The following is a 26,721-nucleotide window of genomic DNA, read 5'->3' on the forward strand; positions in this document are numbered from 1 at the left end:
ATGACCCAAAGATAGCTCTGCTACCTGGCAAGGGAACATGCTAATAGGTACAGGAATAATTTGGAAAATTGTAGTGTTGAAAATACAAATCCTACATGAAATTGCTAGTTAAATATCCAAATTGCCAGGTGCTGAGCTGGTGTCTTCAATCTATACAGCAGTTAGTAGCTGAGATGTTAGGTAAGTTTCACATTCTCTGGTAAGAAGTGGGTACTTGGGATTGTCATAGATCCACTCTAGCAGGAGAAATGGCCTCCAATTCCAGCCACAGACCACAAAAAGGTCAGTGCACACCAGGTATTTATTAATTTGTTCTAACATCAGGCTCTGGTTTCTGAATTCCACCAACACTATTTTCCGTGCTGTTTCAACATGATGTAAAATTTTCTCGTGTTGCTTATGCACCCTTCATTCCCTAGGCTATCTCAAGGCAATCTCTCCTCCTTGCTCCTGGTCTTAAGGCTTTTAAAGCCTTAATCTAAAATCAGAAGAAGATTTCTCTCCTCTTCCCTTGCCTGCTGTGGTATTCATTCCCTCTTGTTCCCTGTTGACCTTGAAAAATGATTCAGGCCCACTGTGGACTCCCAAACCCTGAGCAGACTTTCTGAGCTCACTTTCAGCATACCTATTTAAAACTAAAAGCAAAACAAACACACAAGAGTCCACAAAAGCTCTATGTGTACCTTGCTACCTAGAAAGCAATTAAATCCATTATATTTTCTGCATTAGTTTTAACGTGCTACATCTCAGGGGTTAGTGCAATGAGCATTAGTCATAAGCTAATCAGAAACTGAAGTGCTTGAATAATTCATAGGCTGCCTTTCTTCACCAAGAACCTCAATACACAGCCCTGTCATACCATGAGTGCAGTGCTACCAAAAGGCAGCTCACTTCACAGAGGGTGTCAGTCAGCTCAGAGATGACAGAGGAGGCTTCTGTGAAAAGCCATAGTCAAAGAGATGTGGAAGGACCCGGGAATGCCTGCTGAGGGAAGCACATCTTTCTCCCAGAGGAGCTAGGGAAGACCTCTGCTGCACTCTGCTCTCCCCAGCACTTAAATGCCTCTCTGAAACACAAAAACAGAATAAAAACCTTTGGGTAAGGACCCAGGCAAGTCTGCAGGGATAACTTACACCTTGGGAACTGGGAAGAAAAAGAGGGATCTGCTCCCAGAGGCAGCACTTAGACGGCATTACTCCAGGTCTGTGTGGAATTTCTTGAGAGGCACAGTCATAGAGCAGTGCCAGGCAGGAAAGGGAGATGCCTCTGCTGCCCAGTGCAGGGCTGGGGAGGGACCCCCAACTGTTGTGTGTGTGAGCTTTTCCATGCCAGCCCAGCCTAATGACCCTACATCACAGAATACCTAATGCCTAATAAAGGTTTCTTGTTTTCTGAGAAGCCTGGCTTTTACGATGGCAAAATATCTGCTTTCTGCCAAGTGAATAATGTCTCTGACAGGGCAAGGACACTTCTGACCTTATGGGAAGAGTATCTGTAAGACAAAGTAAAACTAAAATTAGATACTAAGCCCAAAAAGGAATGTGTCTGCCTGAGACTTGCAAGGAGGGGAAGTCTCATGCTTATGGGTATTCCTCAGACTGTGTCAAGGGAACGGATGGCTGGAAGTGGCATCTAATGAGGAGAGGCCAGGGAGAAGGCATCATGGCATCAGAGGGGTGACAAGGACACAAATGATGTGCAGTGGAGGAGAAGGAAAAGACCAAAGCCCAGCTCACACCAGGGAACACTGCCTTGAATCTGGCGTGCAACCACAGTGACAGGGCTAGGAAGGAGGTAGCCAAGCGGGCAGCAAAGAGCGTCTGTTTGTTCCAAGCTGATGGACAATGTCTGACAAGTTTAAAGTTTGGGATGAGGGACCTGGGGTGTAGACAGAAAAGGACAAGGAGATTCTCCCAGAAGAAGGGTAGAGCATGCTTTCAATTGTCAGAACTGAAGAAGGTCACAAATTCTCCTAAACAGCAGCCAGGCTGGTTAAGGGGCTTGACCTGTAGGATGGTGTTGTTGGATTAACTGACAGCTCTGGGAAGGAAAGAAATCTCATAGACTCCTGTGAGCTGCATTTCTGATTCAGGATACATCAGACAAGCAGCATCCTGCAGATTAAAAACATTTGTTACCTCTCTAATCCCCTGCTAAAAAATTAGTGCAAACAGAAGCATGCATATAACACGCATATAGCAAAGATGTATGTGTTCAGCAGGCTGAAAAAACAGCTGGGAAAACCCCCTAGACCTAACAGCTAGAACAGAAACTCCATCTTATGCTGTGGATCAAAAGATTATATTACTACACATGCTGGTTTTCCTATCTATGTGTGTCATCAAGCTTGGTTAAGTTATTCTCACCATTAATTTCTTGTGTCACGGAGTTCCACAGCATAGCATGTGCTGTGTGTATCAGCACAGCTTGATTTGCTGTAATGCTTTGCCTAAAGGAGCTGAACTTGCTCTTATTTACACAGTGAATTCTCCTTATTCTACACATGCCAAGAATAAAGGTGAATGTGAGACATCCATTAGCCCATGAACCCTGTTGGGCATCACAGTGTCATGCCCTCAGACCTGCTTGCTTCCCAGTACTTGCAGAGCAAGGCCAGCAAGGAGTTTCTGCAGGCCTGCAGGTCTTGCTGTCATTACATGAAGATGCTACATGCAGCTGGATAAAAGCCTCCATATGACATTCTTAGCTAATCATACCAGACAGCCAGTACTCCCTTAAAAAGCAACTTCAGGCTGTAGGTTCAAGTGGACTCCTCCATAAATACTGTTATTTTATCAAGCACCAGAGTAACCAGTACTCAGGGACAGGCTGAGTGCTAAGTTCCCCAAGCTTCTCTTGTGAAGAGCCATATTAAGTGTCATTTTCAGTGCTAGCACATGGGCAGAAGGTGCCTGGGGAGCCAGGGCAATTCCATCCCTATGTGCTCATGGTGGGGTCTGAGGCTTCATGCACCCCATGACTACATCATCCATGGTTCTCTAGGTGAAAGAGAATGGAAGGTTGCTTGTGAGCACTTCATAACTACCTGCAGCATATGAACACAGCCTCAGTTTTGGCACCTGAGGATGCTGTTTGTCCTCCTCTCTCTGAGCCCACCAAAAAACCCAAGCCTGTGCCTTCTCATTACAGCATCCTCTCTGGAGTCCAGCTTCCTCTCTGCCTGTCAAAGTCAGATTGATACTTCAATCCATACAACCTATAATGGACCTTCGTAAAAATCAATCAATACACATTCCCTCATTTCCCCATGTCTGCTTGCTTAATGGAGGAAATAGCTGCTGCCCAAGACCTTGAAATTCAGTGGGTCTTTTGTCCCCCACAAATGTACTTGACTGAGTTTAGAAAAAACGTAAAGGCAGATCCTCATTATGATGTTTTCTCCTTTCTGTTTTTCAAAGGGAGAATGGAGCAGGCAAAGTAGAGTATGACTACAGATCTTCATTGGGGTAAACCCAGCAGGACCGCTGAAGGATTTTCCCTGCAGCCATCAACCATGATGACCTGAAATCCCTCAGAATTAAGGAACTGGAAAAGTACTGGAAGTCCAGCAGTTCAGAGGGGTTTGCAGCTTGCCTTATCAGCTGCAACCTATCTCAGAAGGGTGAATGGCAAGAAGTTCCTCACCTTCTTTTTCTGTAGTGTGGAAGAAATGTGTTTATAGGGATGGAGACAAAGATAGGTTCGCAGCCCTGCCACTTTGGTATTTCTTATCCTCTGCAACTTAATTACTAGGATTGTGATAGAGATTCCTTTCCTCCTTTGTAGAAACACAGCTTGATGACGAATGGCAGGAGTGAACATACAAGAACAAACCACAAGCCATGGACTGTGCTTTGCTGGAAAAGTCTTACACTGAACAGTGGGATATGCAGAAGGATGGGGTGGGGTGGGGTGGGGTGGGCTGGGCTGGGCTGGGCTGGGCTGGGCTGGGCTGGGCTAGGCTGGGCTGGGCTGGGCTGGGCTGGGCTGGGCTAGGCTGGACTGGGCTAGGCTGGGTTAGGCTGGGCTGGGCTAGGCTAGGCTAGGCTAGGCGCGGCGCAAAGCTGTCAGATCATGTAAAGCAATAGAGTTAAATTCTGAAATGTTTGGAAAATTCAAAGGAAATCCATGGAAGACAAATGCCTCACCAAAATGCTGGCTCATGCTGGACCTCATAGCAGGTAATACAGCAGACAATACAAAATCAGCATCTATGAATTAATAAAACAGTAGAAGAAAAGAAATGTAGTAAAAAGACTTGGTGAGCAGCTGGGACTAACAGAGGGGAACCACATCAGAAGAATGTGATGTGTCCCTGCAGGGGTAAGAGGATAATGGGACCCTCAGTGTCAGCTTGGCCAGTTGCCTGCTGAGGCTATGTGTGTAGCCAGTGTGCAGCAGGATTGTGCAGATGCTGTACACTGAAGGCAGTGGCCCTAGAGTTCTTTATTTGCACAGCTCCTGCTTTTCCCATGCCTTTTCATCTCCACCCACAGGGTGACCTCTCTTACCATCCTCTTTCCAAGCCAAAAAATGCTTTATTTATCCAGGGCCATTTGATGCCTCTATCCACATAAATTCAGCTTCCCTTTATTCTCTTGCACTTCTTCATATTCCCGTTAGCACAGGTTTGAAGCAGAACATCAGCTCTTACAACTCTTTACCATGTTGTTTACTGCAGAATCTCTCTGAAGTCAGAGAAAAGGCAGCCCTGGTGCCAAATTCCATTTTAACTGCACAATCAGTTATCAGCCCATTACCATAATAAGGAGATTAAAAGCACTGAGAAATGCACAGTTTAGTCATGGCTGGGGACTTCACTGCTGTCTTCCCAAGTCCCACAGGTTCCATTTTGTTCTGCTTGTCACTTTCCTCCAGGATCTCTGGGGAGGGAAGCAGGGGCTGGAGATAATGAGCAACACCATGTCCCAGCCAGGGCTGGGGCAGGGGATTCCTTACACCCAGAGCCACTCAGGTGAACTAAATCAGGCCAGGTCACCTGTCTTGGGCCCTTGAGCATTTCCTTTCTTCCTTGAGTGTCTAACTGGAAACATTTTTCCACTGGCAAGGTTTCAAACATCTGTTCCCCCTGCATTCATTTTTCTGTCTATCATTCTTCTGGGACCAGACTGGAGATCGTTTCAGCCATCCAGAGTAATCCTGTCTGGATCCAACCCCATTTCTGCCTCCTATCTGCAGAGGGCAGAAGATAGGGTTTCAACAGCACATACTGATTCCCATGTATTTCTATTTCTAAGAGGCTCAAAGGATATTTCTGAAGTAAGAGATGTGCTCCATCACAACAGGAGGAAGGCAGGCAGAGACCAGGATACTGATGGATGCCTCCTGTGAGCACTTCTCAGGAGTCTGCAAGTCAGACCTGCCTCCAGACTGCAGCAGCTGAGTGCAAGCACAGAACAGAGCATTAGTTGCAATTGTGAATCACCTGCCACCAAAAGCAAACACCTTGTCGAGATGAAAGCAGTACCTGCATTGTCCCCAAATTTATTCATGTGGCATCACCAGGAAACCTTCAACCATTATGTTGAAATACAAGGATTTTACAAAAGCAATTATCTAACTACAAGGTTGCTGCTATTTTATGTAAGAGCAGTAAAAGCCAGATTTAGTTCCTCTCCCTAGAGTCTCTGGATTTATTTTCTGATCAGCTGTTGTCTTTCATTCCCACTGCCCAGATCAATTGCTAATGACTTCAGCTTCTTGCTCCAGGAGGCAGGGAGCCCTCTCTTCAGGGATGGGAAGCTGAATCAGGGCAGAAAGGATGGACACTTTTCCCTGTCTGGAGCCTAGTAAATCTGCTCAGCTCACTGCCCAGGTTATTGACACAAGCAGGCCAGGTGAGCTGGCAGCAAAGGCTCTGTGAGTTTCATCCCCCTGAGGTGTCTGACCTTGGGAATAGAGGTTGGGGGTAGCAGGGATTAGGGGAGGCAAGGGCATTTATGAAACAAACACACAGATGCTGCACCTATAACAATGGGAACAGAACGGGAGCATAGGAGGACACAGCCTCCAAATATTGACCTTGTATGTTGAATTTTTTGTGGCCTGCAGACCCAGAAAACATTCGTTGCTACAGCATGAGAAAGAACAGTGTCATCTCAGGATCCAGATCCTGAGCCAGGATGGGAATTTACATTATATTGCATGGACAAAGGGAAGCATTGTAACCCTGCTATGCTGCAGAGAAGGCACAAAACTCCAGCTGTTGGTGATCACTAAGTACCCCTCCCCAGTTTTACAGTATTTTGCCTCACTTTCTGCCCTGCTAGATCCTGTCCTGTCCTTCCAATCGACTGCTGTGCTTCAGGCTGCAGTCAGCTGCATTCAAGAGTTAGAATAGAAACCCATAAACACGCTCACACACGCAATTGTTGTGCTGACCCAGAAACTTCTAGCTTTTCTTGCTAGCAGAGTTTGAACCTGTCAGCACTAGTCATACAGTGCATTTTTATCACTCCCAGAGGTGGTGGTAGTAGGAGATTCTTACGCTAATGACAGATCCAGGAGAGGTTACACTGGAAAATAAAGCTGCAACCAGCAAGGCAGTTAAGATGCAAGCAGGTTACAGGCCCTGAGCCGGGGCTTCACAAGCCTCCGCTGCATTACTCTTACACACACACACCCCCAAGTTGTGACTCTAAACTCACCCTCAGCAGTGTTTGCCTTTCACTACTGCTGTGAATGCAGTTTCATTTCCCAAATGTCCTGCAATGGCTTGGGGGGCTTGGAGTATTCCTATGAGACTGCAAATACCCTCTGAAAGCAATGTGATAGGGTATCACCTCAGTGAGAAGAGGTTCTAGGTGAAAAACACTCAGTAAAAGCACTGGGTATGGATGAGCTGTTTATGGCTGTCCATAAATTGATGGACAAATTGATGTAATTGATATGAGACAGCAACAAGTCGGAGGGAGGGGAAAATATTTCCAGGGTTCCTGAAGAATATGGCAGCTGCTGCATGTCTCCTTCTGTCTGGATTAACCGCTGCCTGGTCCCAGGAAAGGCTCAGAGCTGGGGGTGGGGTGTTGGTGTTCCCTGGAGACGTTTTCCTTCTGCACCTCTCTAGTTAAGATATCAGAAATGAGACTTGTCACTTAACCATCTGGAATAAGAGATCACAGGAGGCTGCTGCTCCTCAGTCTGTCACACTCTAACTGTGCTAATGTCATTCAGATGTTTCACAAAGCAGCCCTGACAAGCAGGCATGAAATTAAGATGTTTGTGGAGCTGGCCAACTGGGAAATGACAATGGCAAACTGGGGAAAGGCAGAGGAGGGGAACACATTCAGAAGGAAGAAGCTGTGCTGGAAACTATTTGCTTCCTCTTTCTCCCATGGATCTGCAACAGCTTGGACAAGCTCAGACAGGAGGTCTGATGCAGTGGCATCTCCATGCCAGGGAAAGCCTGGAAGCAACTCCCCTGCTTGCCCCTTGATTCTCTCCTGTTGTCCAGCCTCAAGACTGAACCCAAGACAATCACTCATGTCCTCACTGAACTGGGATTTCTAGTAGGAGATTTTCTATGCGAGGGAAGTACACATATCCTGTGGGACAGTTCTGTTTGGAAGCAGGCTGAGGAAAGATGAGTTAGCCAGAAGCAGAGGCCACCCTTGAACCCCACAACACCACAGCCCTGGGGGCAACCTGTGTTCCTGCCTCTGTCCTAGCAGTGCTGCAAGGTGCTGGAGCAGCTGGATCTTATTTCACACTGCAAAGCAGTTTTATCAGCAGGGAGTTGACATGGGGCTTTAAAACACTTTCTAATTAAGAAGCAGGCCAGCCTGGAAAGCAATTAGGTTTGACGCATCCCATATTTGAAGAAGTGTGTGTTGCAAGCTCTGGAAAACATACTGAGCTTCAGCAATTAAATCTTCTTCCCATTCCTCCCCAGCCTCCTCATTTGCAGAAACATCCTTGTTGGATAACTCTCAAACATTGTGCCCACTGTCCTGAGGGCAAGGGTGCAGCTGGCACTGGGGTGGGATGCAGCTGGAGCAGATGAGGTCAAATGTTCTGTGTGTGGTGGGGGAAAAGCATGGTGCAATTTAGCCTGGAAGGAGGTAACTGTAAGACACAGCTGCCTAGTTTAATCCAGTCCCTTTCCCATTCCCTTGTCCTCAAGGCAAGCAAAACTGTGGTCCCTCTACCTCCTGGGCTTCACAGAGAGGTTGAGCTGCTGAGATGAAAGGAATTAATGGCCAGCAGGGAAGTAATTTCACGTGTGGCACTGCCTGCAAGCCAGGAATGATTCTTTACTTTCCTACAGATTCACAGCTTGCCTTTGAGTCAGCCCATGAAGCTGGGCATGTCTCAGTTTCCCCTGCTAAAAAGACAGCAGTGAAATAGCTACGGAGAGGTTATTTTGCTTTGTCTATTCAGAATGCCAAGCAGAATTTGTTAAAACTATCCTTTTTATTTTTTGCTCTACAACCACAAAAAAAGATTACTTTCTTCAAAATAATCCATGAAAATACTTCACTTTTTCAGGCATGTAATTTTTTCTTATGTGGGAATAGAGGAAGACAAGTAGATATTTATTATACAAATTTGTGATTTTCCTCCATCTACAAAGCATATCTGATAGAAAAAACAATCATCTGCTACCCCTCCAAAAAATGTGTATAGGAAAGAGGTTTTTTTCTTTTTTTTTTTTTTATGAGAAAGTATTTCCAAAGAAAACAAGTGAATTATTTCCAATTAGAACTTCATGGGAGTACAGTCTGTGATGCTAAGCTCACTCCACTGCTGGTCAGCTCCTTTCCTTGCTCTGCAAGCAGCTGCCTGCTTCCCACCTTTGACAGTAGGGAAGCAGGAGATGGAAAAGACCTTAGAAAGGTCAAAACCAGGGAGAGACATAGAGAGGCAGAGGGGGAGAGAAGGAAAGAAAACAGGAAAGAAGAAAGGAAGGAGAAAAAATGAAAAGAAAAAAAAAGGAAAAGAGGATGAAAGGGGGTAATAAGAAAATAAAGAAAGAAGGAAAATAGAGAGTGATTGAATGAGACCCTGCTGCTCTCACTGCTGTTAGAAATTAAAATAAAAACCTCCAAGGTTAAAAATTTGCCAAATCAGGGGAGGGAGATGGCTTCAGAGGAGAGAAACACTGGGGAGGTGACACAAAGCGCAGGGTAAAAGAGAGGGAAGAGGGGTGGAAGAAGCAGGTGACCACAGGACCTGAGAACATGCCACGGAAAAACTTGCAGTGCTCCTGCTCCTTGTTTTAGTAAGTACCAGGTTTTTTTCCCCTCGTCCTCAGACATGGGGGTGTTCCTCCTCCACCATACTCTTCCACCTCCCTTGCCCACTCTTCTTTCTCTCTACTCCTTCTTTTTCTACTTTCCAGATCCTTCACCATATTTCCATCCAGTTTTGCCCACACCTTCCTTCATTCCTTTCTTTTCTCCTCTTCTGCCTCTCTCTCCCCCACCACACTTCTCACTTTGTCTTCCCTCCAGCTCCCTGAGGAATTCTCTAATGACTTAAATGAAACACCAGCATTCACTATCTTCAATAACCCTCCTTGCTGGATCCCCAAGAGGACCCTGCCATGCACAGTAATTAGGCAACTGGTGCCTGGGGCTGCTGCCTTTGCAGTGTCAGCATGGACACTGCAAATGCACCTCCTTCTCTGCCCTCTTCAGGTAGAGAAGGAGGTTTCCATAAAGTTGGGAGCACTGTCAGCACAGGGATAGAGGCTACTGCAGAGTCTCAGGAAGGCTTTCCTAAGCCATCCAGGTGCCTTTCCTTCTGTTCCTGCCCTCCCTCAGGCTACCAGCATGTCTCCGCCCAGCACTTTTTCTGTTTCTCACACCCAAAGAGCCCCACCAGCCATTAACCCATGAGGGGATCCAAAGCCTCTGGTCCCACTTGGGATGGAAACAGTGAGTAAGACAATGCTGTTCTTCTGCCCATAGGTGGCTTGAACAGAAGTCCCTAGGGCCTTCCCAGACATGCACAAGGGCTCTCCCTAAAGCCTCTGGTTCCCTTACAACTCCTTCTTTCAACCAAGCTATCAAAACCACCAGCAGTGAATGTTCTGAATTTCCAGAGAACTCGGCTCCAGTGTGACCCTTTCAGCTGTGATTCTCTCCAAAATCTCATCTCTTTGTGCCCTCATTCCTCTTGGTAAAGCATCCCAGACAAAGGCAGATACAGCCATTGCCTCTCTTGTGTGCTGATGAAAAGCGTCTTTCAAAAAGCCTCTTGGGAAATGCTTCCATTAGAGTTAATTCTGTTGTTCTTTGAGCCTATCTGCCCCTCTCCTCTGCTTTGTCTTGGTTAGCCTCTGTTCCTGGGAAAACAAGATCTCAGAACAGGATTCATTTCACTGTTGTTTTTCTTATCTCAGCAAGTAACCCTGTGGTCTCTGCTTGGTCAGGTGAGGAAAACAGACTGCTCCATGACATCATTTGTCTCATACTAAGGTCAGTGTTTAAACTAAGTCAGACAAAGCAGGTCCTAAAAACACCGTGTCCTCTGCCCTAGGGAGAAGGGGAGCAAAGGGCTCAAGAGACAAGCAGACTGAGGCAGGTGGTCTCCTGGGGACCTGCCTCAGGGACTGTGCCCCATCCACCCTGCCCCTGGGAGTCTGTGGATGCTTGTGGGGGAGAATAGATCTGTAAGGAAGGGGGCAGAGTGAGACAGGGGTGCACATGAGCACAAAATGCAGGGATCACTGGGAGTAAAAAAAATCTCAGGAGGAGAAAATGAGCTACACACATTCCCAAACCTCCAGACCCCAGGGACCAGCAGCCCCTCTCCACAGCCTCAACCTGTGCAGGGCTGGGGAAGGCAGCCTTGGTTTTACTGTAGCAACAAGGCTGTTTTTCACAAGGCACCATCTGGTGGGGTGGTTTTTTTAGGTTTTTGTTTGGTTTTTGTTTTGTTGTTGATTTGTTTTGTTTTCCCTGCCACTAATGGGTCATTTATTGGGGATTTAAGACTTGCAAGCCCTCTTTAAAAGGGGTTTTTATCTCCTGCACGCCACGGTGAACGGAGGCAGCAGGCTGACTGCATGCAGGCACTCCCTGAGCAGGGATAAGCAATTAAGAAGCCACACGCCAAATCGGGATTAACCCCTTCCCTGTTTGTCTTGAGACCTTTCTAATTGCTCTTCCCGATGCCTCTCTTCAGTCTCCCTTCATCCAAGCCCTCCCATCCCATCACTCGTCTTACCTCAGGCAAGCCCCCGGGTGCCTGGACAAGGAGTTGAGGAGTGCAGGTGACACCCCAGTGCCTGCCTTGCAAAAACTGCCACATGTGATAGGGGTGGCTCTGCTGACAGATGTCACTCACTTGTCCCCAGCTCAGCAAATCAAGGGATTTCAAGGATGGCTCTGGCATGCAGGCACTCGGGTATTCACCAGCAGAAAGGTGCTGCTTTCCTCTGGAGGAGGGCAGAAAGGAGGAATGAAATCCCTATTTCAGCAGCTCATGTAGGGTAATTATCAGACAGCAGCAGTAGGCTGGGATGCTTCCTAATTAGGACACATTCTTTATGACTAGTTATTCTAAGATGTAATTTGACAGACTTGGGGGGGGAGGGAACGTGCACATAAATTTGTTTTTAATTACATTTGGTATGCTAATTTCTGATATAAAATAAATATTTACCAGAAGCAATATTTCTTCATTTCACGCTGGCTGCACTCTGGCATTTATCGAAGGTTACAAACAGACTGCTATCACCCGGCCCTCCTTGCTGGCAAATCTTCCCCTTCCCTCCCCTCATCCTGAGAGGGAGAGGGATGGATCCAGCTGTGACTTGGGAGGGGAAAGCAGCAGGGAGAGGGAGTCACAATATCATTCCCTTTGTCCAGTGGAAATGTGTCCTATTTCTGCCAAACGGCCCTTTGTACTGGAAGCTCTTAGCCAGTTGCTGGCTGCCACTCCAGGGCTGAGAGCCTGCCCCAGCACTCCTCTGAGGAGATGGGAGATGTTCTCCTGACACACGGCCTGGCCCTTGTGTGGCAACAGTGCCTCTCCAGCAGCTCCAAGGCTATATAGACCTCTATTCATGCAGCCTCTTCAACCTTTACAGTTTTCAAGGCTTTTTTTTCCTTCTTCTATGTATGAATTAAGTAACATTTCAAGAATGGAAAGCTGCTGCAAACTGAAAGCCACAAATATTTCACTGTGGTTTTGATAGTCTAGGAACTTTTCCTTCCCTACAAATATATGTTCTTGCACATTTTTTTTCCCCCATCACTGAAGTCAGCTCTTATTTCTACACACTCTGGATTTCAATAAACTGGAGCTTTCCAGTGGAAAATACCATTGCTGTGGCGCTTCTTGATCAGATATTAGCTCAAACTGCTCAGGTTATTGCAAAGTATACTTTTACCCCAATCAGGTAACTTCTGACCCAGTGCAAAGTAGTATGTCACTGTTTGGCCTGACCTAGGCTGTCCACCTGGAGCCAAGACAGCCAAGCAACACTTTCAGCCCCATGTCCTGATGTCCTGGTGATATACCATGGAAGAAGTTGGAGTGATCAGGGTTTCAGACACTTGGACCATCTGCGGATGCATATTTTTTTCACCATGCCTCCAGATGGGTTATTCCTATTACTTAAGTCACTTTGATTTTTTTATAAGGTATGGACTTCTGTGGCATAAAGGGAGTTCATACTACCACTGTGCCATAAAAAGCATGTCAGATACCAAAGATACCAAACCTTAGTTACTGAACAACTAGAAAACAATAATACAGCCAGGATGAAGATAATCCCCCCTACTGGATGGACAATGCCCGTACCTACAGATAGGTCCAAAGGTCAAATGGACTGTTCTATCTCAATCCCCAAAATGTATGGTTCATCCCACACCTGTAACCCTCCCCTGAAGCATCAAGTGTCTGTGACCCCCATTGGCCTAAGTCTTGTTCCAGCCCGCCTTGAAGCCCCCTGATAAGGGGTCTATGAGGGACCGATGCCCTCTTGGAACTTCCACCCTCTTGGAACTTCCACCCTCTCCTGGAATATCCTCTTGTCTCCCTCTACCCCTTGTCTCTCCCCTCCCCCATCCCCTCAGGCCTTGCCACGTGCTGCATCTGGCAGCTCCAAGCAAGACCTTTCACCATCCCTAATAAACCTGATATTCTAAGATCAGCCTTCAGAGATCTCTCCATTCATCCAAACCGTCCTGGAGTCCAGCGTCCCCACAGTCCACTGATTAGCAGTTATGTGAGTTTGTATACCCAAGCTGAAATTTTTCAGAAGTGCTTAATGGCTCTGCACTATTTAATATTTAACACATGTTCTTCCTTCCCTTGCAGGTTAGTTGCATTTGGGTTGATGGCATAAGCTGCCTGCTCCCAGTGTAACGCCTGGTTGCATGGTGCACAGGGAGCAGAAGTCATGAAGGCCAGCAGCATGGAGACAGGTAAGTCAGCTGACATTGTCCTGCCTTGGAGCTTGGCACACAGAATAGAGCCAGGGCTTGGTGGAGCTCTTCTTTTAATACCACATTCCCACAAGGACAGCCATTTGTCTCTTCAGCTGGTGCTTCTTTTAGGTGGAAATTGCATGATGGAATGCTGTAATGGAGATGACCCACTTATCCCATCTGGGGGTCCCATTCCCGAGTATCTAGGCATGGTTGTTCCTCAGCACTTCCAGTCTTATCATCAAGCACCCCCAGACAAGTATCCCCATGTCTTCTCCCCTCAGAGGAACCAGGGAGAAGGTTTACAGACTGAGGGACCACAATGACAGATAGTCATTTTTCTTTGCTCATGGTGACTCCCACTACTCCAATCCCTCCAGTTTTCCCTCGGCCTTTCTGGCTCCAGCTCATTCACAGCCTTCAGCAGAGTCAAGCTCTTCCTCAAACCTTTTCCCAAGTTCTGCTCATGACAGCATTTGAGTGCCACAAATATTAATGAATTATTCATCAGTTGAATCGGGTGGCTTTATTATCTTCACACTTGATGAACTGAGGGACAGGAAAAAAGCCAAATTCATTCAAAATTATCATTAATTTGGGATGCTAGATTTGAAAAGATCTTGAAGTCTGATTTTTCATGGTTTACATGTGATTTTATGTGTTTGAAGCATGAATCCGTCTGGTTATAATAAGGAACAGCACAAATCAGACTCATCAGAAAGGAGAAATTAGTTACTCTCAATTAACATCTTACCTTCTGCCACCTTTCCCTGAATGCAAGGGGTGGAGTGACAGAGGAAGAAAGAAATCCAGTCTCTTGGGGTGGGCAGCATGAGATAATTCTTCTGCATTTTGCATTTCCCTCATTTAGTCCTTCCTAATATTCACTATGAGCTGTAGCTAGGGCAGCACTTGGAGGGGGAGCCTCCTCCGGCCTTACCCTCACCTGCATTCCAGGGGATACTCCTCTAGAAAATGGGGAAGTAGGGAAACAGCTTTCAGCAGTAGTGTTGTATGATGCTTGGTGGACTGAAAACTTTACCATGATACAACAGAGTAACATCAGCACCAGCAGCACCAGAAAAATCACCCTATAGGAATGCTGTCAAATTGGGCTGCAGGAGCTACAGGAAGGGCAGAGCAAGCTCAGCAAACACAGATGCTTTTGAGGACAGAGCAGTCCAAATACAGCCGGTCTCTACAGAAGATAGATGGGCCATGGAGTTTGCAAAGATGCATGGTTTTTCACTGGGGCATTTCTAGTTAGGTTGAGTGGAATTTTACAAACATTGATTCCCATCTCCAACATGTAGGCTTGCACTTCCCAACCGCCCATCTGTCAGAATTTTGCTCAGTGTGGTCAGAGCAGTGGTGTTTGTTTTTTCCCTAATCTTCTCTTCAGAAATGAATGACCCAATTTAGATGAAACATTAAAACAGCCCAAGGCATATTTTCAGCTTTGAAAACCCCAGCTTGCACAGTTAACATATGGATCAACTTTGGAGCAGGCAGAGGAATCAAGGTTTTGAAACTAGTTGTTCTAGTGTAGCAATGAGTCTGGATGTAAGGAAAATATACTAGAGCCAAGCTAGTGATCAAGCTACAGGATTTCCAGCTTCTCCTTTTGTTTTGAGTGCCATCGTCCTGCTTTTGGAAATCAAAGTAATGACACAAGACCTGTACTACCCCTGAAGGCTTCGCTGGCAGACTGGAGATCCCTAAACACACTTCCCTTCCTCCCTCCCTCTCCCAAAGCCAAAGAAAGCTCCAGATCACTTGTGCTTCAGCCAGGGACTAAATTTTATCTCTTTTCTCTGAAGAAGACTTCAATATGTAGGAGAGACCTTACCATACAGATCCTCACACTCATCCCTATCTTCAAATTTCATCTTTTACTCCTTATAGAACCCTTTCATCTGAGTCAGAGAGCAAGCCTTTATCAGAAAGCACCCACTTTCTCCAGGCTCCCCAGCAGAACTGGTAGGCCCCAGAAAGCCTCTAACACATCAGCCCTGGCTCTACCAATCTTAACACTTTAAGCACATTCTGAGGGCCCACACAAAGCTGTTTGTTGTTGTAGGGTAGCAAATGTGTGACCAAACCTGTGACTCAGTGATAAACTGGACAACTGTGTGTCAGCTTCCCTTCACGGAGGGGAAATCTGAGATTTGCTTCATTGTTTGGGAGGAGGAAAGAGATCTAATCCTGTTGACAAGCTTTCTCTATGCTCCTGGAATTACTTCCCTTAGTTTGGAGATTCTCCATCCCCCACATTTTTCTTCCACTTCAAACTCTGCCAAGTCTCACTCCATTTGAATTAATTTTAAAGGTACTTTTTAAAGCCTCTCACAAAGGATCTCATAATATGTTCCAACAGGAGCCATTGGAAAAAAAATAATCCCCTCCTTTATTATCCCAGCTGGAAAATGCTGTTTCAGTGTTCTATAAAACAGTTGTGTATCATGCCCAGAGGGTCTTTGCTGCAATTTAAAGCCCATGAGGGGTGAAATGTCAGCTATAGTTCAGCCAAGGGATCCCTTAGGCTTTGAAATGTGGTCTGTGACTCCCTTAATGTCACCCTGTCCTCCTAATGGGTATGAAAAGGACACAGAGGGCACCAAATGATGAGAAATTAACATTAGAAACTGTGTTCACTCTTCCTCAGTAGGGAATGTTATCACTCCTTCCTACAACATTATAAACTGGCAGACAAGAGAAAGACGGGGGCCAGCTCTGTTGGTAGAAGCATGAAAGGACATAGAGAGGACACATATCATTGGCCCATGCATGCTGGAGGCTAATTTCTTAGCAAATCTCAAAAAATTTTACAGGTACTGGCTGGTTAAACCAAAAGGATGATAACTGGGATCAATCCCTCTCCAACTCTTCTATTCATAGACCTCAGCCATGCTTCCCCCCAAATAGGATTGTTCCATAAAAACAATGTGGAGAGCACAAAGCACATTGGGGAGAGGTAACTTTTCTGTAACAGCCAAGAGGCAGGCAAGAAAAGCCAGGCTAAGAGAGCTGAGCTCCTGTCCTCAGCACTAGACTGTGGCCACATGAGAGCCCAGGCCCTCACTCCCTTGAGTCCAGCTGTGATATTTTCCTGTCTGACACCTTGCCCAGTGCATTGCTTTGCACGTGTGCCTGGCTAATGAGATGACAGGAGACAGACATGAGGAATGAAGCTCACATGGCTAATCCTCTACCTTTCAAGTGAACAAAAAGCTCTGTCAACGGCCCTCAAAGAAAAAAGAAAAAAATAAAATGATGGTTTATATTTAGCTGATGCTGTGGAACCTGCAGGCTGCATGCTAATTAGCTGGGGAAAGTAATGAGCTCAGCCTGGGGCATGGGGAAGAAGAGAAGGTCTAAATACAAACATTTTAGCCTAACTATTGAGATGGCAGAAAAATATTTCTTCTGGGTTGTTTGTTTCCTTGTTTTTATGAGAAAAAAATCATAAGGGACTTCAGTGGATAGTGACAGCCTGATAAATATCCAGTCTCCAAAGAACTGTTCCACTTGACAATTAATGTTCCTGCCCGGGATTGCTACTAAATACCTTGTTGAGTAGACAGCAGCAAGGCCATGAGTTGGTGCTGCTGACTGTGATCATGTGGCACAGGCACAAAGAGAGGCACAAAGCTTCCTAATCCCTTCATTCAGATCACAGCTGCGTGTCACCTCCAGGCAGGAGGAAATCCAGGTTAGCTCTAGTGTCAACCAAGCAGAAAAGTCACAGTCAGTGCTGTGATAACAACAGATACCATTTCCCATGGTCTTTCCAGAGAGTCCTAAGAAAGTATATACTGGGTAAGGATGATTCTCTGCTTTTATTTGGCTTTTACTATGGATAGAAAAGACATACCTGCTGAAATGCATTGTGCCAAGTTCTCCAACAATTCTCTCACTTTAGGGAGCTCTACACCTGAGCAGAAGGCCCACTTACCTGGGAAAAGCAGAGCAGTACTTTTCCTGGAGTCAGTAGAAGCAGCAAAGAAAATGCCTTTCTGCCCAAGACCCTTTGTATTCCCCCTAACTCAAATACTAATTTAATTAGGTTTGGTCAAATTAAGCTAGGTCTCTGGTTTGCTCTAGTTGAGGCTGATCTGATGGGTCTTTTTGAATCTGGTCTGATTTGGCCATAGCTTAGATTTTTTTTTTTTATTTTTTTTTTTTTTAATTTCACATGGCTTGGTTGAGTTTGATTTGTTTCAGCAGCTCTCAGCAACTCATTATCAAAGTTTTGCTTCCAGGTTGGCAGGTTCTACCACATGAAATCCCAATGAACACAAAATGAAAAGTTATTTTTCCAAGCAGACTCAAAATTGTAAGAAGGAAAAAACCAACCAAACAAAAAAGAAACAGGATAAATTCAGATAATTGCAACCAGCCAAATTAACAATGGTCGCAGCAGCAGCCTGGGAAAACTCAGGCTGATCTGGTAGAAATGACAATAAGATCAGCTACTGCTTTAATCAACAGATTGAACACAGTAGGGGGGCTTTTCCAATTTGCTTTAGGCTGACAGCTTCCAGAGACTTTTCCTCAGGGCACAGTGAAGCCTAACCCCTCTGTTGCCTGGCAGAGGATGATTGACACACCATGAGGGTGCCAGTGTGGGATTGTCCACAGCTCAGGGGGAGAAACCCCTTGTCACAAAGGCTGTGGTGAGACCATGGAGATCATCACAAAATGTTGGAAAACCAGCCTGGTTTGGCCATACAATGGGCCACATCAGAGTGCAGCAGGGAAAAAGATAACCATGTATCCATCATCTACCACACACCCAAATCTTCTATCGCCAGTCACCCTTACCAGGTTCCTGTCTTATCCCCCATCTCAACCATTTGGGATTCTCTCCTGCACCTTTTTCTTACCTGCCATGTAAACAGGAAGGAGTCTCTCCTCTGGACACTATGGAGGAAATAAATGATACAATAATAATAAAACCAAATCTGACAAAGAAATTATGCAGTGTGTGGGTGGTTTAATGCACCTGTTTAAGGACTCAGACAGCTCTAAAGTTTGCAGAGCTGCCTTTTGCACTGTGTGAATGTGGGCCACCTCATATACACACAGGCTCAGGAACTCCTTGGATTGCAGTGACCTTGCTGTCTGTGAGGCAACAGTCCCAGCTCAATTTGAGATGTTCTGGCACTTTGTACACCGGACCAAGGCAAAGGGAATTGCAGTCTAATGAGATGCTGGTCCCAACTGGCATGCTGCTCAAGGAGGGAGCGGGCAAAGGAAGCTCTGACAGTAAATGGCAGAGAAGTTAATAGGAAGAACAAAGGCAAAGTGACAGACCTGTTGCCTCCCCAGATAACATGGGGGCATGTAATGGAAATGAGGAATGGAAGGGATGATGTGATCAAGGTTAATGTAGCCAGGATGCTGCACTGAACAGATAGCACAGCAAAAACAAGGTGAGCAGCTGGTGCTCTCTAGAAATCTCTGTGACTGCTGAAACAAGAGACATGGTAGTGCTGGAGAGGCCACCAGGAACCCCAGGTCATGGGCTAGAAAACAAGAGCCACTGCAGGTGAGAAACTGCAGCCCTGTTACTGGGCTCTCTGGGTTACACCCCTGTGGGGCTGATCACACAATCTCAGCTGGGTGCTTTGCCACAGCTCAGAAGATCTCCACAGGGGACAGTGGTGGGTAAAGGGGCCAGGGAAGAGCAGTCAGTGAGTCCAGGATGCAAGCTCCCTGATTCCATCCAGACAGGTGCAGCAGAACTGGGGCTGGGAGCAGGGGCATTGCTCAGGACCTGGAGTGATTGTCAGGTAGATGTGGCTGGTGCAGAGATCACACCACCTTCATAAAAAACAGAGGTTTGGACAGAGAGACCTGGGTGAAGCAAGGGAAAACCATGACTGGGACAAGGGTCACACTCACTGAGCACAGGATTTACTACTCCCTGTTGCCAGCTCTGGCTACCACACTTCCAAAGTCTTCTTCCCCCAGGATCCTGGGCCAGCAGGGTCCAGAGGAGCACTTTACACCTTGCAGACCTTATCAGCAACAGTGACTGTGCAGAGCCGTATCCAAGCCAGGACTCCCCCTGCAACCTTTCTCCTTCCCCCCACACCATCCCTTCCATTTCACATTTGCTGCCTGGCTCCTCTCCTGCACAAATAGTTTTCTTGAGCAAACACAATTTACAGGGATGGCAAGCAGGGGCTACAGAAAGGAAGGCTATTATTGTTCTCTCTGGGTAAAGTTGGCTCATTATGAGCTCTCTCCACAGCTGGTCAATATTGCTTCCCTAGAGGCTAAGGGACATTTCATTAATCTTCACATTACTTTGTTCATCTCCTCTACTTTTCAGGGTGTTTATTGAACACTTTATATAAGCAGCTTTGGAGCATAACAGTACACATGAAGCATGGGTGAAAAATACTCTTGACTAACATGGAGTAAGCACGTGGGGTCTCCCAGCATTTCCCCCCCTGGCCAGCAGCTGCCACAGTCTACTATGGGTGGTATCACCATCCTTTTCCCACACTGCTGGAGAAACCAGGTTCTTCTTCCTGCTCTGCCTCAACACTGAATCTGGAGAGAGAGGAAGCAGTGAGGATGAGGGTGTAGAGTCTCTTTCTGGCTTCAGTTCCAAGCCACGGGAAAAGTATTTTGTCTACATCATAAACACGCCACAAGCCCCAAGATGGGGCTGAACACAAACTCATAAAGCACCTTCTGTTCAGATTACAATGAAATGTGTTCAAGTGCTGCTCACAATGATTATTTTCCAATTACATTTCAGTTTAGCTCAATTACTTTTCCATTACTGCTCAGTGAATCTTCTTAATTTTTCCTTTTAACTGGCTGCTCCATGTTTTTCCTACCCCCACCCTCCGAGGCCAGCTCTGCTGTCTGACCCTCTGACAGAGCAGTGGAGAGCAGGTCTCAAGCATCTCATGCATCTACAGCTCGGCACTTGATCCTGTGAGGAAGGCTGTGATGCCGCATGGGCTGCTGCTCTGCAGCAGGAGTTTCCTTTATTCACCCTTACTTAGGCTCTGGGTGCTTCCTCTTTCCCCCACTCCTGATCCTACATCTCTCCTTTCTCTGGCACTGGGTCCAAGGCCCTTGTTGCCATCTGTCTGGGAGGCTCACAAGACATGAGGGCTCAGAGCATCCCTTCTCTTTACAAGGCAACAACAGAACTTAGCGGGCATTTTAATCCCTCTTTCATTTTGTTCTGTAATCCTCATCTCTCCCTCTCCCTGCCTTTGCACAGGCCTGGGACACATAGGGATATCTCTCTGTTTTGGGTACATCCCTATTTTGGATGTTAATTACAAAAACTGTAATTCTATGGCCCTCCTAATGTTCAATGGAACAAAGGTTAATTGATGTTATTACAGTTCATAAGCTGAATTGCAGTCCTTAGTGGGATGGATGATTTCAGCATATGGGCTGCAGTTATTTCTCCCTCTTGGCTCATGGGGGAATCTGCTAAACCCATAGTAGGGACCTAATGATACTTAATGGCATGAAGATAAAGCAGTTAATAGTCACATAACTTTCTGAAGTTGAGTGGTCTTAGAGCTGAACTGACTATCACAGGGTGTTTTTTGAGCAATGGACATAGAAGAGCAATAATGATCATATTGGGTAATACCAGAGACCCATCTCACGTGACAGCCTGCCTCCAAACAGCAGCAGATGCGGGCAGGGCAAGCATGCCACAGGATTTACCAAGCCACCTCTGTCTTCCAGACATACTAAGTCACATGTGTCATTCCTGTCTTTAATACTCCCTGGATTTTCCCCCACAGAGTTGTCCACTCACATTTGGGGTGCTCCAGATACCTGCTGCCAGGCATTTCACAGCTCATCAACACCCCTGTCATGGAGTCACATCCTCTGGTCTGTTCTAAAACACTGCCTGCCTGTTCTTTCCTGCCCTCAGCCCAGTCCTGTTGCTGGGACAACAATTGCTCTTTGTTCTCCTTCTCACAATTCCACACCTCCTCACCAGACTCTTCCAGACAGGGGAGTCCTAGACCAGGTAATAATTTTTCAGACCCAGGTCACTTCCCACCTTTGGTCATCTTTGCTGCTCTGAGCTGTTTTTAGCTCTACTATATAAAAAGCATTTGAGTTGGAGAAGCCAGAACATTATACCCTACTCAGCACACAGGCAGTGGCATAATGACATTCTCTGCTTTGCTCTATTTTCCTTCCTGTGGCTGGGCTAGCAGGAGCTTCCTCCACCTCTGAACCACCTTATTGAACTGCCACACAACAGGCTTAAAAGTGTGATACTGAGTTTGCAGCAGATACATGACCTTCTGCGGTGCAAGATTTGGATGAAGAGCTTAAAGAAATGTAACAGACTCTCAGCACTCAGATTCAAAAAGAAACTCCTACACTCAGGTCTTCCAAATCAATTTTGTCCTCACAAACAGCTCTTTCATTGCAGTCAGTTCTCCATAAGAGCTACAGAGCAGGAGAATTAGAGCAAGAGATACCTTACTGATGCTGAGTTACACCCAGATATAATTCTTACAATGTGTGCAAAGCACACAAACTAATAGCTTTTCCTTGTCCCTTTCCTCTCTGCTTTAAAATCCTCTCTGGGCAGACTAAACATTGGAGGGACTCTAAGCCTAAAAGGAATCAATATGCAAGGAGTAAGAAAAGTTGAGAAACTGTACTTTCTCTCACTGTGAGCACATTTCAGCATTACAATTGCCATCATTCTGGATATACAAATATTGAAGTCCCACACAGTATTTCCATGGGTTGCTGCAAAGACTATTTCTTCCAAGCATGCAGTAGGATTTCAAATATGTTCTCTGAATTTCAATGATGACCATGCAGATGAACAAAATAATGCACACTTTTGATGGCACATTTGGCAAGAATGACATATTAAATTTACAAGAATAAATTCAATTATTAGAACCATTCATTCTTAAGCATTTCACTTATTTACACTGAATAAACACATCAGACAAGCCACTCTCTAGAGATTGTGTGCAAATGCCTGGCAATGGGAATGTACTTCTTGGTGCGTTTGAGTAGAATGGAAATAAATTAATAATTTTTTAAATAATAATTATTTTTCATTTATATCGAACGTTGCATTCAATGATCTCTGGAGAGTGATACAATGATGCCTTTTTGAAATCTTAGCACTTTCTTACATGAAATTATATCTATAGCATCCCAGTGTTTTACTGGCTGCAGTGCACAAGCCCTGAACACAGAACTCCAGTCATCCTGCAAGGCACCCTCTCTCTGCCCAAGCAAAGGCAGGACTCCACTCCTTTGGGTGCTAGCAGTGTTTGGTGGGGAGTACAGCCAAGGCAGAGCAAATTCATGCCATTTTCTGTTCTCTGTCTGCAGGTTCATTTGCTCAGTCGAGCCTTGGCCATGATTTAGCAGAGATGCCCAGGGTCACTTTATCTTCCCTGTTTTTTTGGGCAGCCACTCAAGCAGCTAGCAGCAGAAACGACAGGAATTTCTCTTTTGTGCATGTGGGCAAAATTAAATGAGGTTTGAACTCGCTGCTGGATCTGCACCAAATGAGCCCCCCGGGGTATAAGCTGTCAAGCAGTGAGGAGGGGCCACCAGCACAGTGAGAGCTTTCCCTGCCAGAGCAGCACAATCAGAACAGCCACGATCAGCCCCGCTCCTCCAGATCCATAGCTGCCGGAATGCTGCTCGTGCTGCCCGCCACAGAACAGACTGATGAACCCTGTCCTGCCGCCACCTCCACAAGTGTTGAGAATGAGAGGCATGGCATATGCACCTCTGCATGTCTAGGGATACATCTCCAGCCCACCCACTCCCCAGATATCCAAGGGAACTTGGGTGTCCTCCAAAAAAGTCACTGGACTCAGGCCTCGCTCATGACTTCTGCTTTGAGTGAGCTTCAGGACTATGAGGGTGTCCTTTGTCAGCTCCAGGAGGAATGCTCAGCATTGTTCAGCCATAGTTCATCTTGCCCATGTGCTGGTAGTGGCTTCCAGGAGTCCAAGGCTCCCTCCTCTTGGCTGACTGCCCTAGGAAATCCAGTTCCTGGCTGTCTCAGCAATTGACTGATCCCTTTCTAAGCTGTGCTTTGAAATCTGCAGTGAATGAGAGATACTAAAAATGGATCTGCTCTGCAGATGTGACTGACACTCCAGCAGGGTCATCCTGCTCTCTGTGTGTGCTCAGGACTTGCCTTTCTTAGCCCACTGTTTTCCCCTGCTACTGCACGTCCAATCTGCCGATCCTTCTGCCAGGCCTGCCTAATATGAGCATGAAGATAATGAAAGCTGTTCCAGTTCTTAAAAACACTACTTGTGCACGGATTTCCTGTTTGAACCACCTCCAGCAAGTGCCACAACTTGCAGCTCCTGCCCTTTCCCAGCCAGTCTTGGTCCAGCAGGCAGTTGAGCCTTACCTTTCCTCCTGCCTGCTCTTCTACCTCCAGCTAAGGTGCAGAATACCACGACTAACACCCATAGTGCTGGGCTACCCATGTGCAGGTGAGGAGGAAAGGCAAGAGAAGCCCCCTACAAGTAGGGCTATTCCCCTAATGCTGTAGCTGGAGCACTTATGGACATGGGTTTAGCAGTGGACTTGGCAGTGCTGCATTAATGTTTGGACTTGATGATCTTAAAGGTCTTTTTCAAACTAAACGGTTCTCTGTTTCTAACAGTCTGGACAGTCTGCATCAGCTTTTGCTGAAGATACTTGCTCCTTAATCCCAGCCTCATTACAGTGTCACAGCTGTGAGGTTGTTCAGTGGAGTAGCTGGCTGGGAGCGGTCTCCTCCTCCAGCTTCTTGTGCTGGCTGCTGGCAGAGGAGCCTGAGATCTCCATCTCTGGGAGTGCTCACACAGGAATCAAAGACTGACTGACTTGCCAGGCTTGGCTGGAAAAAGAGCATGGTTTGCCAGCATTATTGCCTGGAGAAGCAGTGCCTCATTCCCTAGGCCCAGAGAAGGAAAGGGTGAGCAACACCTGGCTGAGCAACACCTGGCTGAGTCCTCTCTTGCCCACCTCCCCACCTCACAGCACAGTGCCACAACAGTGAGGCAAGTTACATAGACTAGGGCTTTTCTTTCAGGCACATCCCACAATTCCAGGGCAGGAAGACTGCAAGCCTCTTAGAAAGGACTAGAGATATGTCTTATGCAAAGCTGCCTAGGTCACCCTCTGTGGGCTCTGAGGAGCCTACCCTATTTCCAAGGGCATCTCTGGAAGAAGTTTTGTTCGAGAGAGCAGCACTTTGGAGAAGGAGAGAGGCAGAGAGAGAACTCGTTAGGGGATAAAAGTCAAAGCGGTGTGTATGCTAATGGAAGGATGAGGTGAGGAAAGACAGCATTCCAGAATGGCAGGAAGGTCCCCTCCCTCAGGGGTTCATTGCAGGCTGGTATTTCCGAAAAGGTAGAGCCATCCGATCCGATGTCACCTCGCATATCAACAAATCCCTTCCCACGGGATCTTGGTTTAATTTGCTTCCCATCTATTGATCCCTGTGGCAAGTTACCATTAGCGGCAGCTCTGCATGCCTCTTCCAACTCGCTCCACTCTGCGCTGTGGAGGAAAGGGAGCACCGGGCTCATTACTGGAGAGAGACTTTTAGAGGTGACTGGAGATGAAAGGTGCCAAACTGCTCCCCGGGCCCACTCCCCATTACAGACACCCTCTTTATTTATAAGGCCGGTAGCAACCGCCTGATTAGCGAATGCTTTCAGGCTCCCTGTCCCCTGCACTCAGCATATTGATTAGCCTTTGTTCGCTGCTTTATGAACCTGTTTGGTAATGCGCTGGGAGCCTGTAAACGGCATTGGATTTCCTTTTACGTATGCCTGAATGAAGGAACCACTGAGTGTTTACAAGGGGGTGAGTTATGGCCCTGCTGCCACTGGCAGCACACTTCACTGATGGCTGAGAGTGGGGTCACCCCTTTCCTACATCACATCCCTGTCCCACTCCACCCTAGCACCTCTTGGACAGGGAATGGTCTGTTAAGGGTAAAGAGGTGATGGACCAAGGAGATTTGGGGGGCTCCTGCCCTTGGTGCCTTACCCCACAGCATGGTGTTATTATAAATGAAAATTTGTCCAGCCAAATTAAAATGAAAAAATTAAATATTTATTTTGCAATCAAATTCTATCTAGCCAGCCACCAGGAAAGAACAGAGCCGAGCCCGGGGTCGGCCCTGGGTGTGCAACAAGGAGTCAGCCTCAGCAGAGGTTTTCCCCCATGCCCACACACCTCCATCCTGTTACAAGCAGTTTTTATAGGGAAAATTCCGCCTGAGGCCAAGATTTCAGCAATCAGTCTTTTCTTCTATTCAGAGTCGATATGTTAATAAGATTCTCTTTTTTTGGTGATGAGGGAGAACAATTCAGTGTCTGGAGTTTGTTGAATCCCTTGATGAAATTTACGGGAAGGCTGCATTCACATGTATCTGTCTGAGGATTTCCATGATATCCATCTCGGATCGTTTATGCGATGATCAGCACCTGGGATTTCCCTATCTCCCCAGACATGGCCCATCTCCTGGGGAGCTGTACCTTCTTACTTGTAAATTAGTTTCTAGTCTCGCCTGCAAGGGTGGGGGGGAAATCCTAATACAAATGTGTATACTCTAACAAATATTCAATATCACATATTCAAATCAATTCAATATCACATATATCATATTAGAAATGGCGCAAATTATATCTACTACACATAACTGTGTCTTCCAAGCTGCACCAGCCAGGGCTGTGGAGGGGACCAGGGAACACCACAATTTCCTCCCCAGGCACAGGTGACACCTTTCTGTTCTCCCTGTCTGGTCTTGCTCTGATGACTCTGCCTGTCAGTGTCAGATCTGTGGTGGCTCCTGTGGGATGTTCCTCCACCTCTTGCTCACTCATCCCCATGGCTCTCTGAAGTACCAGCAGCATCCCCACCTTCCTGATCCTAGAAGCAGCTCCATCCCTGATTCTGGAAGGAAGAAGAAGTCACCAGTCCCCAGTGGGGGCAGATGGACAGGTTACGTAAGGCGGGCAATTTTCTAAGTAGCCAACAGAAGCAAAGCAGATACTACATGTGTGTGAGGGTCCCTCCAGTGCCACACACACACTCCAGTAGGCATGGCACGAAAAGTTTACAGAGCCTTGCCACAAACCATGGCAGATCAGACCCTCACAACTGATCCTTTTGCTGTCACTTTTTCCCCACTCTGCAAGCCACTCCCATTATTTTGTATGCTAACGGAATCTAGTGAAATGGCAGATGGCTGGCATTCCCCCCAGGAGGAAAAGAGGCTGAGTTGCCTGATTGCATGTTCAGTTCTATTTGCTCA

General features: G+C 46.5%; 1 protein-coding gene across 1 annotated transcript in view; it reads left to right on the top strand.

Annotated features, from left to right (window-relative positions):
* Window positions 1-14,844, top strand: part of MDGA1 (MAM domain containing glycosylphosphatidylinositol anchor 1) — a 188,689-nt gene extending 173,845 nt beyond the window's left edge. Inside the window, exon 16 of the mRNA XM_021550432.2 lies at window positions 13,294-14,844. The gene's annotated coding sequence lies outside the window, so the exon portion shown is untranslated. The remainder of the gene's footprint in view (window positions 1-13,293) is intronic.
* The last annotated feature ends 11,877 nt before the right edge of the window (window positions 14,845-26,721 follow it).

The sequence above is a fragment of the Lonchura striata genome, chromosome 3 (genome assembly GCF_046129695.1).
Source record: "Lonchura striata isolate bLonStr1 chromosome 3, bLonStr1.mat, whole genome shotgun sequence".
Classification (NCBI taxonomy): domain Eukaryota; kingdom Metazoa; phylum Chordata; class Aves; order Passeriformes; family Estrildidae; genus Lonchura; species Lonchura striata.